The sequence below is a fragment of the Grampus griseus genome (assembly GCF_964374135.1).
Source record: "Grampus griseus genome assembly, chromosome: 1".
NCBI lineage: Eukaryota > Metazoa > Chordata > Mammalia > Artiodactyla > Delphinidae > Grampus > Grampus griseus.
Window position 1 is genome coordinate 48937337 of NC_139017.1, and position 20529 is coordinate 48957865.

At 47.3% G+C, this 20529-nt stretch overlaps 1 long non-coding RNA gene across 1 annotated transcript; it reads right to left on the reverse strand.

Annotated features, from left to right (window-relative positions):
* Positions 1 to 4774: 4774 nt before the first annotated feature.
* On the reverse strand, positions 4775 to 10287 carry LOC309836366. Its single transcript, XR_014298139.1, has 3 exons — positions 10024 to 10287; positions 7462 to 7586; positions 4775 to 5340 (listed from the first exon to the last, which is right to left on the reverse strand). It is a non-coding gene; the product is annotated as an uncharacterized lncRNA (long non-coding RNA).
* Between the last annotated feature and the right edge of the window lie 10242 nt (positions 10288 to 20529).

Genomic DNA, 20529 nt, shown 5'->3' on the forward strand with positions numbered 1-20529 from the left:
CAATAATTTATAAAAGTCAGAAGAGTGATATATGTCAACAGTTTAAGAAATCAGTATGTGAATAATAAATTACGGCTCTATTTATTCTGTGATAACAAAACTGTAATCTTTCATCGAGTGAGAAAATAACAAATGTACTGTGTTCTTATGGAGATAATTGTTACTACCACGCCAAGGAATCATTGTGCCTCTTTTCCCAACTGTTTTACCCAGACTGCCTCTTGACCCATGTCTGATAGGAGCCACAGAAACGTGGAAGGCCCCTTCTGGCTACCGAGGAATTTACAATCCACTCGGGGAGATAGCAGACATACACGTTTATACCTGTGACACAAGGCTGTGCTAAACACTTGTCTGAGAGAAGAGGTATCTACAAGGAACATGAGGCACAGCTCACACCCATTCATTCATTCATTCAGAAAATTTACTGAAATCTTATGCTCCCAGAATGATTCTTGCACGTGGGACTCAAAGATTAAAAATGTAAAATGTAAAAAAAAATGTAAATTGTAAAAATGTAAAAATAGTTTCTATCCTCAAGGAATTCACCATGAGGAGACAGGGGAAGAACATGACTTTCATAGGAAAGACTTGGGTTCAAGTCCTAGGTCTGCCTTGGGCAAGTCACTTTTCCACTCTAAGTCTGCTTCCTCATCAACAAAATGGAGGAGAATGAGAGCAACCTCGAAGGGATGGTGAGGACGAAATGAGAAAAGGCATGTGAAGAATACTGTAAGTAAGCCATAAAACACTGGATAAATGGGAGTTATCCTGGGCCACCAGGTGTGTTGAGAGCTGGGCTGGCTAACTGAGGTCTCCTGGTTTGGACATCTCACCACCAGACCTGACTGTTCCTCCTGTTGGTGGTCTGGTGAATCCTGCGATCTCAGGGCTGTAGACCTGGAGCCTGAGACTCATCCCCTCTGTTTCTCTGCCTGCTGGACTGGCCTTTGGGGGATGAATCCTCTTATCTGCAGAGCTCACCTACCTCTCCTCCCTGCCAGGAAGCTGGAACCCTGGGAAGACTCTACCATGATGTGGTGTGAAATCTGCTGAGAGCCTTGTGCCTTATTTACTTGTTCATTATTTATAATTTTTATTCTGGAAAATTTCAGACTTATATAAAAGTAGAGAAAAGAGTGTAACAAACCGTCACGTATCCTCAGTGTCAACCGTGATCAATGCATATCCAATCTTGTTTCATTCATAGCCCCGCCTACTCCTCCCGCCCCCTGGATTATTCTAAAGGAAAGCACTTTAAAAAACCACAATCATAATACCACTATCACACCTAAAAATTAAAAAGAAATTTCTTAATATTAGCAAACATTTAGTAGGAGTTCACTTTTCCCTGATTGTCCCAAAAATGTTTATATGGAATAGATTTCTTTAAACTGGAGTCTGAACAGGGTCCACAGGATGTATTTTGTAGCTATTTTAGCATGTGTGTGTGCTGATGGGAATAATCTACTAGGGAGGGGAAAGTTGTTGATGCAGGACAGTGAGAGGATAATTTCAGGACCAAAGTTCTCCAGTAGATGCAAGGTCCAGCGCACAAGTAGAAAAGTTGACATTAGAGAGGGGTGAAGATACTTTCCCATCTGAACAAAGGAGGAGAGGCAGGGGGTGTGGCTTCAAAGGAAGGTAGGTGGGCAGGCGAGGTGATTCTTAGCTGGTTGCTTGTATTTTCTCAGTTAGGTGTGAAGAGTATAAGAGATTTGCTTTGAGCTGGGGAGAATCTGAGGACTACTCTGAATAACCTTCATTTGATAGATAAGGAGAGCAAGGCCCCCAAGAAGAGATTTGCCCAAGGTTCCACAGCTAGTTAGTGACAGGTTTAAGAGCAAAACCTAGGTCTCCTGGTTCCTAGGCCACAGTTCTTTTTACTCACCCTGACTGTTCATAAACAGGAGAGCAAATGGTTCTTCTGTCTCCCTCCAGTGATGCTTGGCTGGGCTCTGCTGGGCTAACAGGGAGGGCGTGTCCCTGGGGATGGTCACTGCTATTCCGCATTGGTTTGGGTGAGTCCGAATATTGGGTATCATGATTTAAATCCAAGAGCTTGGCCAAAGAAGTGACTCAAAATCACGGAATCTCAGACTTAAAGAGGCCCCTCCTGGTGGTTCTCAAGACCCATGCTCAATGCTAGACTATTCGCCAAGGCATCCTACAGTCCTCCAATGAGTGATTGGCCAGCTACTTTTTTTTTTTTTTTTTTCTCCCCCGCGTCCCCCGCCCCAACCCAAGCTTCGACCCCAAGGCTCCGCAGCGGCGAACTCCCACGTTGCGTCCAGGCGGCCACCCGGCCCCCAGCCCCTGAGCTGGCGCCCCCACCTCACGCCGCCGGCCAAGACCCCCCGAGCGCTGCAGCGTGGCGTGACCTAGACCATTCCCCGCTTCCTTTTTCGCCCTCTCAACCCAGCTTTTCCTGACTCCGGGAAGAACCGGGAAGAGAAGGCCTGGCCAGCTACTTTTTGATTGCGTGCAGTGACTGGGGGCTGGCCACCTCTCAAGCAGTGGACCCTACTGGGGGACTTTTTTTTTTTTTTTTTTTTTTTTGCGGTACGCGGGCCTCTCAGTGTTGTGGCCTCTCCCGTTGCGGAGCACAGGCTCCGGACGCGCAGGCTCAGCGGCCATGGCTCACGGGCCCAGCCGCTCCGCGGCACGTGGGATCCTCCCGGACCGGGGCACGAACCCGTGTCCCCTGCATCGGCAGGCGGACTCTCAACCACTGCGCCACCAGGGAAGCCCGGGGGACATTTTTAATGGCAAGAAAACATCAGGCTAATGCTGGGTTGAAATATGCCTCCCTATAATTTCTACCCACTGAGCCTAATTCTGTCTCTGAAGCCGTACACTTAGACTCATCCCCCTTCTTCCTGACAGCCCTTCAGATACTTGGAGGCGCCTCTCAGTACCCCCTGCTGAGAAGTGATGCTGTGTCTGAGCCTGTCCCCAGAACAGAGGCCTCACCCTGGAGCTTGGAGGACTGATTCTCTTGAGAGCTCAATTTTTGTTACCTGCTTTGTGGAATCCAGGAAATAAATTCTGCTGTCTATTCCATTTCTGTTTCTGAAAAATGCCTTCTCTTTTCATTTCAGTGCCCTGGGACCCCAATCAAAGCTGTCTAGTACACCTTATTTCTCTTCCAAGAATGTTGTCTGCACCCTCTCATATGCCTCAGGCACACCACAGGCTTTGCTTGCAAGAGACAAGCTCCTCCCTGCTCCTTTAAAGTCCAACAAGGAGCCCCAGGGCACCAAGCCCCAATCAGAGGTCACTCCTCCACCAAATCGTTGATCAACAACCAATAGGAAGTCTTTGTGGGGCGTGGGGGATGCTCCTCAATGCCGTAGACACAGCTGTGGAATCTTGACTGGAATCCTTATACTTATCTCTCACTATTCAAATTCTTCCCACCCATTAAGGCTCAACCTCAAACTCTGTTCACCTGAGAAGTCTTCTCATGTACTCTAACCTATGTCAAACCTCCCCTTCCTTGGGAATCTTTATCTTAACATCAGTGGCATATGGGTAGGAGCCATCTTTGCCTGTGAGGAGGAATATTCTATCACAGATATTGTTTAGCTGCGGCAACGGTGATACTAGAAAGCAGATCTGCTTTTAGTGAGTCTTTTGTTTCTAAATTCTCTTTGCACAGTATACCTGCTTATTGCTTGCACTGCTTGCACTCCAGCCCAGCCACCTTGGTGTGCCTCTGCTTGACAGTGACTTGCAGCTTGCCCTGTTGTTTCTCTAATGGTTTTATGAGCCTTGGTTTTCTCCCCAAGCCCCGGGATAAGCTGTTGATGCCTAGGAGGAGTCTGACCGTTTTTAACCCACCTCTTCTTAGCCCGGAGCCGACCTGGGCACACGATCACTGCTTTAAACGTGACTCCCTGATCTTGTGAGTGAATAATTGGAGTGGTTCCCTGTTCCCAGCAACTCCAGAGCAGGGCATTGTGATTTTAAACTTTTCCTTTGAAACTCTCCCTTCAGATCTGCCTCAAGGAGGAGAGAGACGGGGTGAGTGAGCTTTTGTACATATGTGAAGAAAGAAAAGTGGTGCCCACAGGGTAACCCTCCCTACCCTTTGCACACCCGCCACCCTCAGCTGCATGATAAGGCAGAGCTAGAAGGCCGTCTGGCAGGTTGGGTCTGTGATTCTCCAATGAATCAGGGGCAGGCATCTGACTTTTCTCCTCTTCTCTCATCCCCCTTCTCAGCCTCACCTTCCTTTCCTAATTATTTTGATGGGATTTCAAAGCCCAGAGCGTCTTTTTTCTGGACCTCAGCAGTCCATATGATTTCATTTTGACTTTGCTTTGGCTGAGTCCTTGACCTTATCATTATTTTCCCAAAGTGCCTTCAGTCCCCAGTGCACACAGCTAATTATCTGTAGAGCATTCACAGAGCGATCTGTCAGCTTCTGATGGATCTGGGGCTCTGCGACCCTTGTCTGTTGCTTGGGTGCTGGGTGTTCTGGTTGGATGGCTTTGCATCACTTATTTGGAGTTTTGGCCTGTGGGAGGTTCTGAAAGGGCCCCATCCTTTACTGAGGCTGGTTGTCTGTGAGTAACACCCAGTGATCACCAGTTAGCTCCTCCTGGCTCTTCATTCCAACCACGTGGTAGCTGGCCTGCTTCCTGGGAATGAGGCCACCCTGGGAAATAATTTCATTCAATTATTTATTCAACTCATTCCTTCATCTCTTCAACATCTTTTGAGACCCAGCTGTGTGCTAGACATTATGCCAGGTGCCATGTGTCTGATTTGAAAATGAATAAACTATGACCTCTGCCCTCAAGAGCCCTGGTCTAGTTGAGGAAATGACAAGTACACAAGGTAATCTTATAAACTGTAAAAGGGGCAGAGATCAAATGCTCCCAGAGCTCCTAGGACAGGAGAGGAAATTTACATTTAAATGGGAGAGCAGGGAAGTGTTCTTGGAAAAGGATATAGTTAAGCTGGACCTGAAGAATGGATTTAATCTGGACACTGGGAAGCAGGAGGTGGAAGAAGCCCGTGAGTGACTGAGTCTGCAGGACCCTCCTGAAAGCCAGTGAGGACCCTGGCTTCCCGAAGGCCAGCTGCAGGGTCTCATCAGAAACCTTGCCAACTGCCTGTCTGCCAGCCCCAGTCCTTACTCTCTCCCAACTGGAGCACTGATCCTCTGGAGGCTGATGGTCAAGGTCACGTTCATGCAGTGTCACAGGCTCGTGGCTCCACTTTCTTCTCCTTTCTGGCTCATCTCATAAAAGCTGAGGAAGCTCCCCACTTCCAACTTCTCCCACCTCTTCGTTCTCCACTGCATCTTCTCCAAGTACTGGATGAATCACTCTAAAATGTCAAAGATGCTGTCACACAAACTGAAGACTTGCAGAAGCCCGCCTCCGCTGCCCCTGGACCAATGCTGTTTCTCATCTTTGTGCCTTTGTTTAAGCTGATCTTCCCTTCTCCTCACTCCTCTTGACAGGCTGACTCCTTACATCCTTCCAGACTCAGCTCTGGAAGGATGTAAGTGTTGCCTCTGCCTCACAACCCAGGCTGGAATACGGTGCCCCTCTCAGTGTCCCCCTAAACACCACTGTTTCCCATAACCACAATAAATTAAAATTACCTGTTTGTATTTGAACCTGTGTGCTGTGTTCTGTGAGTCCCTGTGTTCTGTGTACTGTGTTCTTTGAGGGCAGCAACTCTATTTTCCCATCATGTTGCATACGTAGTAAGTGCTTAATTGGTGTTTGCTGGGTCAAGAAACGCAGGCAGGGTACTCTGTAAAGCAGATGCCTCTGAAATCTATGTGACGAATTCTAGGATGAGGGATTGAAGAGAAGGACTTTGCAAATTTTTCTTAGCGCTGTCATGATATTTAAATTATCTCACTGCTCTGGGCATATTCTAGCAAGGCAGAAGGCCCTGGGAACACATTCAAAAGTGGGAAAGGCTTATAGGATGTGATGGGAGGCAGTAGTCTAGAGTGGCCCACAGGCCTGGGGATTGGGGACCTTCTGGGTAAGACTCTTCTTTTATCCACATGTGTGGCCTTTGTCAAACCCAGGCCTCAACAGTCTTCAGGAGGTCAGTGGTTCTCCAGGTATGGTCCCCAGACCGGCAGCATCAGCATCACCTGGGAGCTTGTTGGAAATTCAAATTCTCAGGGCCTGCCCTAGACCTACTGAATCAGAAACTTTGGGGCTGGGACTTAGCTGTGTGTCTTAACAAGTCATCTAGGTGACTCTGTTAGATGCTAAAGTTGGACAATTTCTGGACTCGCTCAGTGCTTCTTAAATTGCACTCTGTATAAGAAACACTTGGGGTAACTTATTTAGAACGATGATCCGTAGACCCCATTACAGAAGCCTGATTTGGAAAGTCAGAGAGGCCCTGGAATCTGCACCTTAAACAAGCACCCTGGGAGATTCAGGATCCATCTCCAGACCCTACACTGAGTTCATCAACACTGCAGGAGGTGATCACTGAAGCCCCTTGTGGCAGCAGCCAGCCTCTGCTTCTGATTGACTAGGAGCTGAGCTGTTGGTACAATGAGTGGCAGAAACGCGGGCCTGAGAGGCAGGTGCTTGGCCTACCTTCTGATTGGCCAGGAGAGGCCCTCGGGAGGGAACAGTGATGACCGTGCTGTGGGACAGAACTCTGAAAGGAAAGAGGCTCTATACCTGGAATGGGAAAGTCTTTCCCCAAAATAGCCCAGAGGGGTACCAAAGGTAGGGTGTAGCAGTTCTGCCCCTTTAAACACCCTTGTAATTTGCATTTAAAAATAGAAGCTCATGAATAATTTGTGAGTCATGAGCAAGCCCCTTCAAAATACAGTCATGAATAAAATATCCTGCTTTGCTTCCTCTAATGGCGCCGGCCTTTGATGTTTTATTGATGGCTCCCCTGCCCTGAGTGCTGCCAGGCTCCTGGATTAATTCATGTGATCGAGCCCTCGACCCTCCCGGGTAGGTGGGCTTGCTCTCGCTGGCTGGCTGGCTTGCTTACACATAAATACACCAGCCTGTTTTAGACAGTTCAAAAGAGTTGCCTCAGATTCCTTTGGAACAAAAAGTATAATTACAGGGCTGTGGGAACCTCTGCCCGGCCCCACTGAGAGCGTGGAACCTAAATCACCAGAAGCCATTGTTTGCAGCAAGGTGAATATTTGGGGCAGGTGCAAGTGTGTTTCCCATTTTATTGCTTCCTAAGAAGCCGGGAATGGAAAGCAGACAGTTGGGAACAGAGCCCTTGAGAACCTCAGCCCGGTCAGCGTTGGTAGCTCCAACATTGCTGCGGTTCCAAAGAGGACCCCCCAAGTCTGGGACGATGAGAGGAGCCCAGGGCCACAAGGGGCCATGGCAGAGCAGCTGAGCGAGAGACTACAGTGGTCCGCTGGGAAAGAGTGGGGGCTCCCTTGGACCCTGACTGCCCACTCCAACCCCTTCTCCCCGCTCTGCGACTGACCATCAAGTCCTGGGCTACAGTCCCCAGGCAAGGTCTCCTGTGGAGAGTAGGATACGGGTCCTGGTCAGGATGCAGAAGGAGGTCATGGGGTGGAGGCAGATTGAAGCCATCAGGAAGCACAAGCCCTGGTGGAAAGAAAAGACCCCAGAAGACACGGTTCAGCATGCCTGCACCCCCTCCAGGGATCGAGGGCAGCAAGACAGTCTGCATAAAGTGGGTTCTGTCCCACTGGGGGCAGGCAGCACCAGGGCTAGACCTTTGACCACCATCTGCCAAAAAGTTGTCGCCAAAATATATCTGCCCATTATGATGTAAATGGCATCCCTAGAGTTGTGGGGCGTACAGTCTGCAGTCACACACAGCAGCCCTGGGCAGGGTTGGGGGAAAGGGGCTCTCTCATCATCACCCCAGGCTGCCCTTCAGGGGCAAGTGCATTTAATAGCATCAAAGCCTCCTGCGAAAGGAACTCATGGCATTGCCCACCAGGGGTGAGGATAGGTATTTCTCAGAGAGTGTCTTAGTCCTTTTGGGCTGCTATAATGAATTACCATAGATTGGGTGGCTTATTAAGAGCAGTATTTGTCTCTCATGTTCTGGAGGCTGGAAAGTCCAATATCAAGGTGTCAGCAGATTCCGTGTCTCATGAGGGCTGATTCCTGGTTTGTAGATGGCCACCTTCTCGCTGTGTCCTCACAGGATGGAAGGGACAAAGGAGCTCTCTGGAGTCTCTTTTATGAGAGCACTGATCCCATTCATGAGGCTCCACCCTCATGACCTAATCACCTCCCAAAGGCCCTGGCCCTTAATACCGTTGGGATAAACATATGGATTCTGGGAGGACACAAACACTCAGTATACAGCACGGAGGGTACTGGCACTGGGGTTCCCTGAGGCTCCTAAAAGAAGATCATGCTTATGTCCTTACGTCCCCCAGCACGAGAATACAGCCTTGGGTACAAAGATCTTCACTGTTCATCCAGTTCATTCATTCTACTCCTATTCATACTTAGATCAAGAGTTTATTCCAGTCTCTGGAATTAAGCCTAACTTAGTGTAGAGTTAGTATTCTGGTATAAGAATGTTGGTTTGACAGATTTGAAAGCGGATCAGAAGTGCGCGCGTGTGTGTGTGTGTGTGTATGAGACAGAGAGAGAGGGAAGGAGAGAGAGGGGCTGTGGATGGAGGCTTCATTAGGAGAAACTAAGGAGCTCACAGGAGGTGAGAACAGCTAATTGCTGTCTTGTCCACACAGTCTGGGAGACAATGCAGAGTAAGGTATTGCTGAGACTCAGGGGAAGCAAATACCCTAGAAAAGGCAAGTGAGAAAACAGGAAATGTGTCCAGGCCAGAGGAGGGAGGAGATTGCTTCTACTTCCTCGTCTGCCTCTCAGTCTGTATTAAACAGGGCATCCTTTCTCTGGAACATTTTCCCTAATATCATCCAGATCCCTTTGTTCAGGATTGACACAGGAGACAAGGTGGCCTGACAGGGACTCTGCAGCCAGATGGCTGGGATTTTAGAATAATACTGCCACTTCCCGATCGGGTGGTCTGGGGTGAGTTAGCGCTGGTGAGCCTCAGCTTCCTCACCTAAAAACCTGTAAAGTAGTCATTCCACGCATGACCTTGCAGGGTTGTCTTGAAGGTGAAATGAGGGTGTTTAAGCCTTGGCACTTAGTAAGCTCGGTAAGTGTAGTGTCAATGCTTCTTGAAAAGAAAATACATAGGAATGGTAAGAATATCACTGTAAGATGTGGGACAGGTATACATATTAAATATGATGAATTAACAACTTCATTACACATACATGGAAACAAATCACATATGGCACAAGGGTATTCTGTATGTCTCCTTCTTACCCTATTAGTTTCTGAGCCCCTTCTTCCAAGAGATGAAAGTTTTTTCCTCCTGTTTGACGGGCTGTGTTTCAGACTCTCCTTGATTTCACACTTGTGCTTTAATCATCTCAACCCCCAAGATTTTTTATGCAGCTCCTCTTGCCTGGGAGGCAGTTTTACAGAAAACATGATTTGAAATGTCTAACAAATAAGTAAGCATTCTACACAGTTGTTCTACAAAGGATTCATTTTCTCACACCTTGGTGCCCCAGACAAATACATCTGCCTCACTGGCACCTTCAGTGTCAGCTGGTGTGCTTCTGTGTGATGGCTAAGAGGCAGGGGCAGTGCCGTGAGTGCATAAGGTGTGAAAGACAAATGTCATTTGGGAGTGCGCTTTCATGGGCATTTGGGGGAAGGCTGTGGTTGCACCTGGGCCGCTGCCTCTTCTCACTGAAGTGTGACTTCCACCGGCTACTGGCTCCTGCAAAACGGTCTTTTGTGATAGGGGCATTTGAGAGTCAGCCCTGCACTCTTGAAGTAGCAAATACCATGGCTGAAATCTCACTTTGGCAAATGATAAGCGATCAAAGCCAATGAAAGTTTTCTTTTTCCTGCTGGGCCCCTAAAAATGGCACCGATGTAGATTCCTGCTTGGGTTTATCGTATAAGCACTTAGTAGCAGCGATGGGATCCCCCAACCCCATCCTGCCTCCCCACTCACCTCCATCACCTTTCCAAGTCTTCATGGAGACAGGGCTGTGTTCAGTCGATTCCAGCTCTGGGGAGGCCTGGCCCAACACCAAGGGTGTCAAGTCTCAGGCCCATGGGGAACAGGACAGATGGACTGTTTCAAGGACCTAATGCATCTTCCCACAGATGCAGTGGGAAAGGAACTACAAAAAGGAAGTGTTTTGCTCCAATGTAGATGCTCCCTCCACTGGCTGCAATAACCTCAGAGCACTAGGTTCTAAAGAAAGCTCTGTGATCCTAGAATTTCATATCCATTCACTCAACAAACATCTATTCTGAGGTCCTGGGTGTACGGTATTGCCCTTGACCTCGAGAAGCTCACAACAAACAAACTGCAGAACAGCTGATGTGAGTACAGAGGGCAGAGTACAGAGTGTGGGCAGATGGAATGACTGGGCACTGCATCATGAGTTGGGGCAGGGAGCAAAGGGCATTCGTAGAGGGGACAGCTTGTGCAAAGACACCAAGAGAACAACATGACATGTATGCAAAGTTCTGTCCCTAAGTGTCCTATACTTGCTTCTCCTCATTTTATGTTCTTCCTTCCTTTCTCCATTCAGAGTTCTGAAATCACCTCCATCACCTGTCAAAGACCTAGGAACTACTGCAGAATCTTCATGGGGAGCTTGGCCACCCGGCCAGGACATCCTTACCTCTGATGAAGACCAGTGGGCAGTGTCAGTTCAGACTCAGTAGTGCTCTCGAATGAGCTCCTGGCATGCTGGGTCTTAAAAGACGAGGCTCATCCACTCTCACCCCACTGGGCCTCTGCTCTTCCTCAATTGCATCCACATCCGGCCTGCTCCAGGCACAGGGCCTTTGCACTGCCTGTTTCCTCTTCCTGGTAAGCCTGCTTCCCTAGGTGTCTGCATGACTCACCCACTTTTTTTTTTTTTTAATTTAGCTGCCATTTATTAAGTGCCTACCATGTGACAGGGGCTGATCTAGCATTTTATGCATTATCTCATTTAATCCTCACCATAAGCCCATGAAGTAGGTATCATCGTTCACTTTTTAAGGACTGGAGGTCTCAGAGATTGAGTGACTTACCCAGGTCTCCTCTGCTAGGAAGTAAAAGGCTCTGTGTGTGTCCAGGTTGATCAGGTTTCAATGTCTGTGCTCTGTTCCTGTTGCTTTTTTTTTTTTCCCCACCCACTTCTTTTAAGTCTATTTTTAAACACTCCCTTCTCAGTGAACCTTCCCTGGCCATCCTATGTTCAACCCCTCATCAATCTACATCTTCATTTCCTGCTCTGTTTTCCTCCAGAGCATTTATTAACATAGCTTATATTTTGCTTACAAATTGTCTTTATTATCTATCACTCCCCAGCCTGCAATTAGAATGTAAGCTCCTGAGGACAGAGCTAGAACAGTGCCTAGCACATAGCAGGTGTGCCCTACGTGTGTGTTGAATAAATAATAGAGACATGGATATTTCTGAGGACTGAAAAACGGGACTGAAGAGACGTGGCTGGGCCCATCTTGCACCTCTGCTGAGGGGTGGTTGTGCATTGCAAGAGAAATCGCTAGGAAATTCCTCTGCCCGGTTTCCAAACCCCTGCTCCCTTGACTCGGGGCCCCATCAGTTTCTATCAGAGAGGCCTCATGCCCCTCTGCCAGATCCGGTCACAGCATCTTCACGATCTCACTGGGGCATTGGGACTAGGAAGACAGTGGCAGCCCCTCTTCCCATCCTCCACACGGCAGATGCTGCTCGGATGTTTGTTCAACTGATTGGGCCACCCCCTCCTTGCTCTCACCACAGGCAGTATTTTCTTAGCGTAACTTGGCAACAAAGGTGTGAAACAGAGATATAAGAATGCCCTTGTTCACAGCTTCTGGTTTCTGCCTACCTGAACTCACCAGCAGGAAGAGCTTTTATTCGGGGGTGTGGGGGGAGGAGGGAATACAGAGCCGGGGGCCCCGGTTAGCTTTCTTGCTGTTTCTCCCGCAGCTTTTGCAGTGGCCTTTCTGCCCTTGGGATCCCAGGCTGTCCGGTTACTGAGTAGCTCATCGCCCCAGCCTCGCCATGCGTACACCATCACTACAGTGATGCTGGTCTCCGTTCCGTCCACCCTGAGACCTCCCAGCAATCCCTAAAGACAGGGGTTGTGTCATAGGAAGGTGACACAGGAGCAAATCATGAGGGGAGAGATTGGAGGGAAATCCCATCCTTCCCTCACAGAGGTGGGGCAGACCAGAATTCCCTTAAAATCACCCTTCCTAGAATGGGGCCAGGTGAGGGGGATTTCCTCAGGGCTGGAATAGCCCAGGCTTCGCGGGGCCTTAGCAGGGCTCCCAGACACAGCTGCCTCTGCTACCCCTTCCCACAGCAGAGGGAACCTTGGTCCTCCGGGAGCCTTCAGCTAGAAAGGAGATCGAGTGGGAGTCGGGACCCAGTGCTGGACTGAGCAGGCACGTGAGCGCCAACTCTGGATGAGTTGGTGGACGGGCCATCTCTGGCATGGGCCGGCCCTCTGTGAGCTTCAGTGATGTTTGGGGCTCTCATCCAAAGGCAGGTGGTTTCCCCGGCCCTCCCATTGCTTCTGTAGCTTTAGGCACAGAACTGATGCTATACATGAAGTAGGTGACTTGCTGTTACCGCCAAGAGGGCCCTCAGCCCTCCCCTGCTGCAGGGTTCAGAGGGAGAATTCTAGTTCTGGGGCCTGTTCTTGTGATGGAGGCTGATTGTGCCTGGAGGGTCGATCTCTGGTGGAAGAGATACACCAGAAGTTTTCCAGGAGAGCACAAATCCATGGGAAATAAGTTGCGGCTTTCCCTGCCTGTCCCAACCTGACAGGGGAGAGAGAAGCCTGGGCTGAGAGCGACTGCCCGCTGATTCACCTCTCGAAGGCCCTTTCCCTGGATTGGCCACCTCTCCATCCCTGAACCCGGGGCTAGACCCTGACCGGCCGTGTGCTGGGGATCCGGGCACCTCTTTCCTGCGCTTCGGGTAAGTCCTGCAGCTAAGCGAAAAATGCAATGACTTTTTGGACCTCAGTGTTCTCATCTCTAAAATGGCCTGACCGATGATAAGTGGGCTTTTTCTTCATTCTGAACTCCCAAGCTGGAGCCTTGCAACGTGCACTGCATAGACCAGAGACCAGGAAACTCCAATTACAGCTCCAGCTCCGCATGTATTAGCTGTCTTTCAGCCTCACTGAACCTTTTTTCTTCCTATGCAAATACGGGCTCATAACACCCCACAAGGTTACTGGTAGGGTAAACTGAGATATTATATGGGGCAAGACTTTATAAACTTCTAGATTTTATACAATGGAAAGTGCTTAGAAATCTCTGAATCTGGGAATGAGAGGAGCCTGCAAGTCAGAGGGCATATGAGACCTTAACTCTCAGGGGGCTGGCTCACTTCTCTCTCAGTCTAAATTATCACTACAAATGGACAGCAGCCCTGAGGTAGCTCTTTATTTGACCTTGAAGAGACATCTGAATATCATTAAACACTCCAGAGAGTCAGACGACCTGAGACCTCTTGACAACCTTAAAATGCACCCTGGCCATGGGCATCCCAAGTTGCCTTTCTTTCCACTGGGCTGCTTGTCCTGGAGGTGGGCTTTCTTAAAGAGGTGGCATTTGGGGGGTCCTTCTAGCCATCAGTTTACAACTTTGGTATTTGGAAGAAAGAGTCAGAGTCAACTCAGAATTGCCCAGGACAAACTCTCCAGTCTGCTGTGTTTGCTGCTGCCAGATGGACCTGTCTGTTTGGGATGGGAGAGGGGTGTTAGGAAGAGAAGAAAAATTCTCCACCAGATACCATTTTTTACTCGCTCAGAAATTTAACTAGGGATCCCTACAGCTTCAGTTGGAGCCCATTTCTCCTTGTCTTTCCTCAGTGATAGGAAAATAATTGGTTCCCATCATCTTCAATGTAGATAATCTCACTAGAGTGAACAATTGCTACACCACAGATTGGGCTGTGGGGCTGAGACAAAGGCAAATTCCAGAATTTTGCAGATAGATTTGATTTATTTTGTGTCTCTGTCTCATCTGTGACATGAATTTTCGGTTTGAAAACTATGATCATCACGATTTTAGCTTTCCCCACATCCTTTTTATTTCTTCCTGAAGTTCTTTTATCATCTATCTTGGTTCATTCTCTATTCTTACACATGAAAATGAGATCTGCCCACTTCCTTCGTCTTGAACCTGGGCTCATCAAGGTTTCTCTGTCTTTTGGGTGGTTTTATCCAACTTCTCTTGGAATCTTGATGGTAGGAGCTGCAGAAGCAGGGTGAGGATACTTTTTATACATCCTCCAAGCTGAGAGGGTGGATGAAGAGGTTACTGTCTTTCCTGGTTGCTCTAAAGCCTCCCACCCTGACCATGGGGAGAAGAAAGCAGGCAACATTTGGCAGCTCTATAAAGGTGCACTTTATTTTTGTAGAACTTTCAAATTTTTTCCCGAGGGCAAGTACATTCCCTTTGTAGAAGCACAGGGATTGGGCAGTTATATTTAAGAACCATTTCAGAAAATAGAGTATGCCTCTTGTCTTAGTTTGGGCTGCTGGAACAAGAACTCCATAAACTGGATTGCTTAAATAACCACGAACATTTATTTCTCACAGTTCTGGAGGCTGGAAACCCAAGATCAGGGTACCAGCATGATTGGGTTCTAGTGAGGGCCCTCTTCCTGCTTTCTTCAGGTGGGGGATGGTGGGGGGGAGAGAGAGAACAAGCTGGGATCTTTTCATTAAGGGCACCAAACCCATCATGGAGGTTCCTCCCGCGCACAACCTCATCCAAACCTAATTACCTCCCAAAGACCCCATGTCCAAATACCATCACTTTGGGGATTAAGGCTTAAACATACGAATTTGGGGGGGGGGAGTACACAAATATCCAGTCCATAGCACCTCTCCTCCTGTAGTTTGCATCTTCTAAGCTTTCACAGAAGCCATATTCAGTCTTATTTCCTAGCTTAAACTAATGGGGTCAGTACCAGCTGCCTGTAGGCCAATGTGACAGTTTTTTGTGTTCACTGGTGGGCATTCTCCAACTGCTGAGGTGACGAAGTTAACAAAGAGGATGCAGAGGCCTGGAATAGGACAAGAAATCCGACTGGTTGCTCACAGCCACAACTGAACCCCTGGGATCTGTTACAGGAGTGTCCTTTTCTCCACACTGATGCTCAGAACTTCCTAACAAGGCCCGTGTAACAGTGCTTCTTCAATACATTTAGTGTGATTATGCACCTGCTGTTCCAGAACACCTTTGAAGTGGGCTTGCTTTGAATTTACTTGAATCAGATAATTAGTTTACAGGCAGAAAATATATACTGTTTTAATTTGTCCAACTTTAGTAAGAACTGCTTTGGGAGTTGTGTGCAGCATGCTATAAAAATAACTCCTTTTAATTATATTTATTTACTTAATGAATCACACAGATAGTAGGTAAGTGGAATGTTGAGGCAGCCTGCAGAGTTGCCGCAAAGCATCACATTTGTACCGTGCCTTATGATTTATAATGTAATTTCAAATCCAGTCTTATCTTACATTTGCAGGGAATTTTTCAAGCTTTTGTACACCTAGTAAGATACAATGCTGGATCTCAGTTTTGGATCTTCTGGCTTCATGTCTTGTGCTTTTTACAAATGCATTGAGAAAAATCACACAATGGAGTCAAGAGAGCCTTATTGGAATTCTCACCCTGACACTTAGTAGCCATGTGACCTTGGGAAGGTCACTTAACTTCTCTCAGCTGCAGTACATGAAGTCCTCATAGGTTAAACTAGGAGACAATAAACCTGAGACTGCTTTGGAATGCATAAAGCATAGATCTCAAGCCTTACATGGAAAAGGATGCCTGTTAATGCAGAGATTAAATGGGGTGCCTGGAGAGGCCATAATTATTCATGTTGTTGTTATTAGTAAGTGCAATTGACAACTGCTTCTTTGTATATAGCCCACACAGAAATTCACCTGGAGGCAGATCTTCTAGAACTCTTGATCCCTCTTTTTACCCCCTCCCATAGTACTTCTCACCATCTAACACACTATACAATTTCCTTATTTATTGTGTCTATTGTCTGTCTTTCCTCCCACCAGAATGGAAGCTCCAGGAGGGATGGATTTTTGTCTGTTTGGTTCATTGAGGAATGCCCAGCATCTAGAATGTAGTATCTGGCACATGTTGGTCACTTAATAAGTATTTGTTGAAATAAAAAATCTTTTTGCTCTGTGGATCAATCCAGTAATTTCCTTCACTTATGCAAATGTGGGCTTTCAGGGAGGGCGCATGGAAGAAACGCAGCAACTTGCAAAGGGAACCTGGGTCTTTCTGTAAGACAATGAAAGCCAACTCCTCCTCCCCAGGCTGGAAGTTGGGATCTTCAAGGGGCCCAGAACCAGGCTAAGACGAGGATGAGTTGAGATCGCTGATCCGGGGAGGAAAGGGCTCAGGTCGTCGGCCTGGGTACAATGCAGAGGTGTAGAGATTCATCAGGAAGGTGATTTCAGCACACAGTAGGACTGATTCTGGAAGGGCCTCCAGTCCCAGCCCCATTGGCATCCTTTGAGAACAGTGACTGAGCAAAGCATGGTGCTCAAAGCTGTATCAAGGGGACGGCTTGTGTCCTGGGCATCCTGGATGTCTTCCCTCAGGTAGTGGGCAGGGAAGGCAGGAGGAAGGCAGGGCAGGAACGGGTTAATGTGACCCTGTTCTTTCTGCTTGGTGTTTTGACTCTTTTTGGTATGAGTTCAGGATCCAGGGTCCCTGAGAAATGGCGGGGGGGTGGGGTGGGGGAGGTGGGGAGCCTCAAAAAGGGACTGCTGAGCTCTCTGCTAACAGGACCTAAGAAAGTTCAAGTAATGAATTTGAAAAAGAAAAGAAAGACGACCATATTTATATTCCAAGTTGATTCAGTTGTAACGTTCTTTTCACAGAAATAGCAATAAATACATAGTTTTTGTTTGAATATTCTGTCTTTGCTCCCCCAAATCTCTTCTTTAAGTGTATGTGCATATAATTAGTTAGGTTTTAAAAAATCAAACACATCCCTGTTTCCTTTTCCAAACCATTACAGAGTTTAACATAGAACTTGACAGTTTTTTTTTTTAAGTGAAAACGAAATACCACTTATAATTTCAGTTTGGCTCAGCTATCACTTATGTTCCCCAAACCTCATCTGTACATTTGAACTGTACAGGTATCCCCCACTTTTTGTAAGTTTGTTTTTATGAAACTTCACTTTTATGAAAGACCTACATTAGTACCTGTTTTTGCCGATGGAAAGAAATCTGAAGATTTTTGTTTTACAAGGTGAAAAGTGAAAGTTCAGTGTTTCTTTTGCAGGAGGCCTTGTAGCGGCAGCAGGCATCTGTAGCAGTGACAGTGGCCCTGCCAAGCTCCTTCCCCAGGAATTACGCTCAGCATCTTAGCACCGAGCCGCCATGGCTTTGACTTGTGTCTGTAAGCACCTGTGCTTCGTCTCAGTTTGTTTTGTGCATCCGTTAGCAAGATGTGTCCTGAGGTAACTGCTTCTTCGCTTTACGCCACTTCGGTTAATGAAAGGTTTTATTGGATAGTGGGGGAGACCTGTATATATACATGCATTCACACTTGGCGTGTTTGGCCACCACCAGTGCATGGTTTATTTCTTAAAATAAGTGAACTGGGAAAAAAGTGCAAATTGCCCTTTCCCAGAGAGTGTACCTCAGATCACACTTGCTAATAGAGAAGATGCAGAAATTCCTTGCCTAAAATGTGTCTACAAAGCTGCTTCCCATAGAATTGAGCATGTGTTGCTTGGTTGAGTTGGTGAAGGTTGGGGATGTCTTAGATTATAAATACATATGCTTAAAAATGTACTCCCCTCACCTCATGACATGTATGATAGAGAAATATTTTTTTCCAAGAGTGGAAACCACTATTTACCACTCTCTATTTCAGTATCTGGGTCTCCTTTCTTGCTTTCCCTCTTTTGAGTGGTGGTGGTAGTGTGTGTGTGTGTGTGTGTGTGTGTGTGTGAGTGTGAGAGAGAGACAGAGACAGAGAGAAAGAGAATGAAAGAGGAAAGAGAGAGAATATGAACTAGTGACTCTCAGCCCTCTTAAAACTGCTGATCCCACAGAATGGTCACATCTCATTTAAAAGAGCCATGACAGATTTGAATAATAGGTGCAGTAGAGAGAACAGCTGGTACCTAGAGGGCACCAAGCACTTACCAGTCAGGCACTGGCTTCCAAAGCAGAAAAGCAGGTCGGGGTGAGGCGGTGGGGAGAGGCAGGGGGCGGGGTTCTGATGGGTGGGGTCCTGATCGGCTGGGTCCCCAGTTCCTCCTACCTCCATCGGGTTTTCAGAATCCAAGTACAGGTCAAGAGCTCCATCCCCACTATACTTCCCACTCTTGCATAGCTGTGGTCCAATCATTTAAAAATGCAGCTCTGGGCTTCCCTGGTGGCGCAGTGGTTGAGAGTCCACCTGCCAATGCAGGGGACGCGGGTTTGTGCTCGGTCCGGGAAGTTCCCACATGCTGCGGAGCGTTTGGGCCCGTGAGCCCACAGCAGTGAGAGGCCCGCGTACCGCAAAATAAAAATAAAAATAAAAATGCAGCTCTGTGGGAGAGAAGGCAATATCCCAGAAGTCTTAACTGCCTTCGGGAGCTCAGACTCTTCCAAATATCTTGTTTTAGTCTGACCTTGGGTAGCAAGTGTTAAGCTAAAGGAAAATCATTTAGCAAAAGCAAAGCAGAAACTGATCAAAGGGTGCTCTAGGGAGGAGTGGAGGTGGGGAGGGGATGGAAGGGCAAGATTTGCCCTCTGTGTTTCTAGAATTTCTTCTTCCCCCAATTTCACAGCACTGAGTCACAGACTAAGATAGTGCATTATCAGGGAGAAGGATGAGGACCCCTTTCTGTTCCTTACTCAATGTCATCCAGCTTCTTTCTCATCTGAGACTTGCCTTCTGCACCAACAATGATTGCAGCGCTCTGCCTTAGTCTGCAAGTTTTCCTAGCTGGGCAGGACTCCTGCATCTGCCCTCAGTATGTCCCTGAGACCTTCCCTGGGCTTTTTGGAAAACCAGGCACTGCATCTTTAAGGACCAAATGAAAAAGAAAAGAGACGTTGTTGTTGTTATTGTTGAATACATACTGTATTTAACATTTTTTTTAATCCCAGAGAAGTGAAATGCAACATCTGTTTGAGTTTATGTAACATCCAAAGACTGACGACTCAGAATTTCCTAATTAAAGTCATTTTTAAGGCACTCTGCAGAGCCAGCTTTCATCTCTTCCTTCGTTGGGTTTTTCTCCAAACTGTAGCAGAATACCTGGGTTCTCTTTCTTCAGAGTGATACACACATGCTCATGCTTTTAACCTGCTCTTTGTCCTGACGACACCGAAAAACAGCACAATTCCAATTGGGAAACAGGAAAGGAAGGAAATACACGTGGGGAGATGGGTGAGGAGAGCACGGAGAGAACATCCAAGTCGATGAACTGATGTGGTAGGAGAAGAAAAGAGAAGGAGCAGAAGGGAAATGGAACAGGGTAGGGTGGGCCAGATGGCTGGCGGCCGGTGAAAAATAGGCTACACTTCCCAGTGCGATCTCAATTAATTTAGCTGGTTCCTTTTTTTTTTTTTTTTTTCATTTTTAAACATAGGGCCGGTATAAGAGAGGTGTCTCAAAATTATGGAAAGTGTATATAGGTTAAGTGTGCTTGACTGTGTTCATGCACTGATGAAGGTTTGATTTTAGAGATAGGTGTGATTTGAGGGGTTGTAAAAAGTCCCCCTCTGATAAAAAATAATCTCCCCTACTGGCCCACCACTACGCCTGAAATTCCCACCATGAGGGCCACTCCTTCAGATTAAGGCATTTATCTGTAGCCTCTATTAAGACGTAAATGTCACCTGGGAGGGGTAACAATCAACTCTTTAGCACCCACTGACTGAACTGTCTGTCATCTATCAGAGAGTAGGGCCCTGAGAGATGGGACGGAGGGCAGGGACATTCTGACTAATGGGGAAACAAGGCTTGGTGATATGGGATACAGGAGAGGGACCAGCTGGGCAGCTGAGGGTGTGCTTGACATAGTAGTTGCCCCGGGAGGTTACTTGGGGGCAAGAGAGTAACCTTTGAGGGAGATGGGGTAGCAAAAACAACCCTTCCCACATCACAAGTTCCCCTAGGCTGTGTGTGTGTGTGTGTGTGTGTGTGTGTGTGTGATGTGTCTAACAGTTTGTAGATATTACAACATTCTGTGTATATATCCAATATAGAATTCACTTGGGTCTATTATGAACGTAGTATATCTCTATGATTTGTATATATTGTGTGCACATGTGTACACACACACACACATTTACTCACACTCAGCAGTGGAGATCTTGTAAGTGTGAAATGTGAGGTGTCTCTTATTAGCCATCTGGGGTATGGATTGTCCAATTCTTGGGGAAAGGACTGGCTTGGGGCAATGTGACTCCTTTCTCTGTTATCAGTAGACCTGCATTCAATT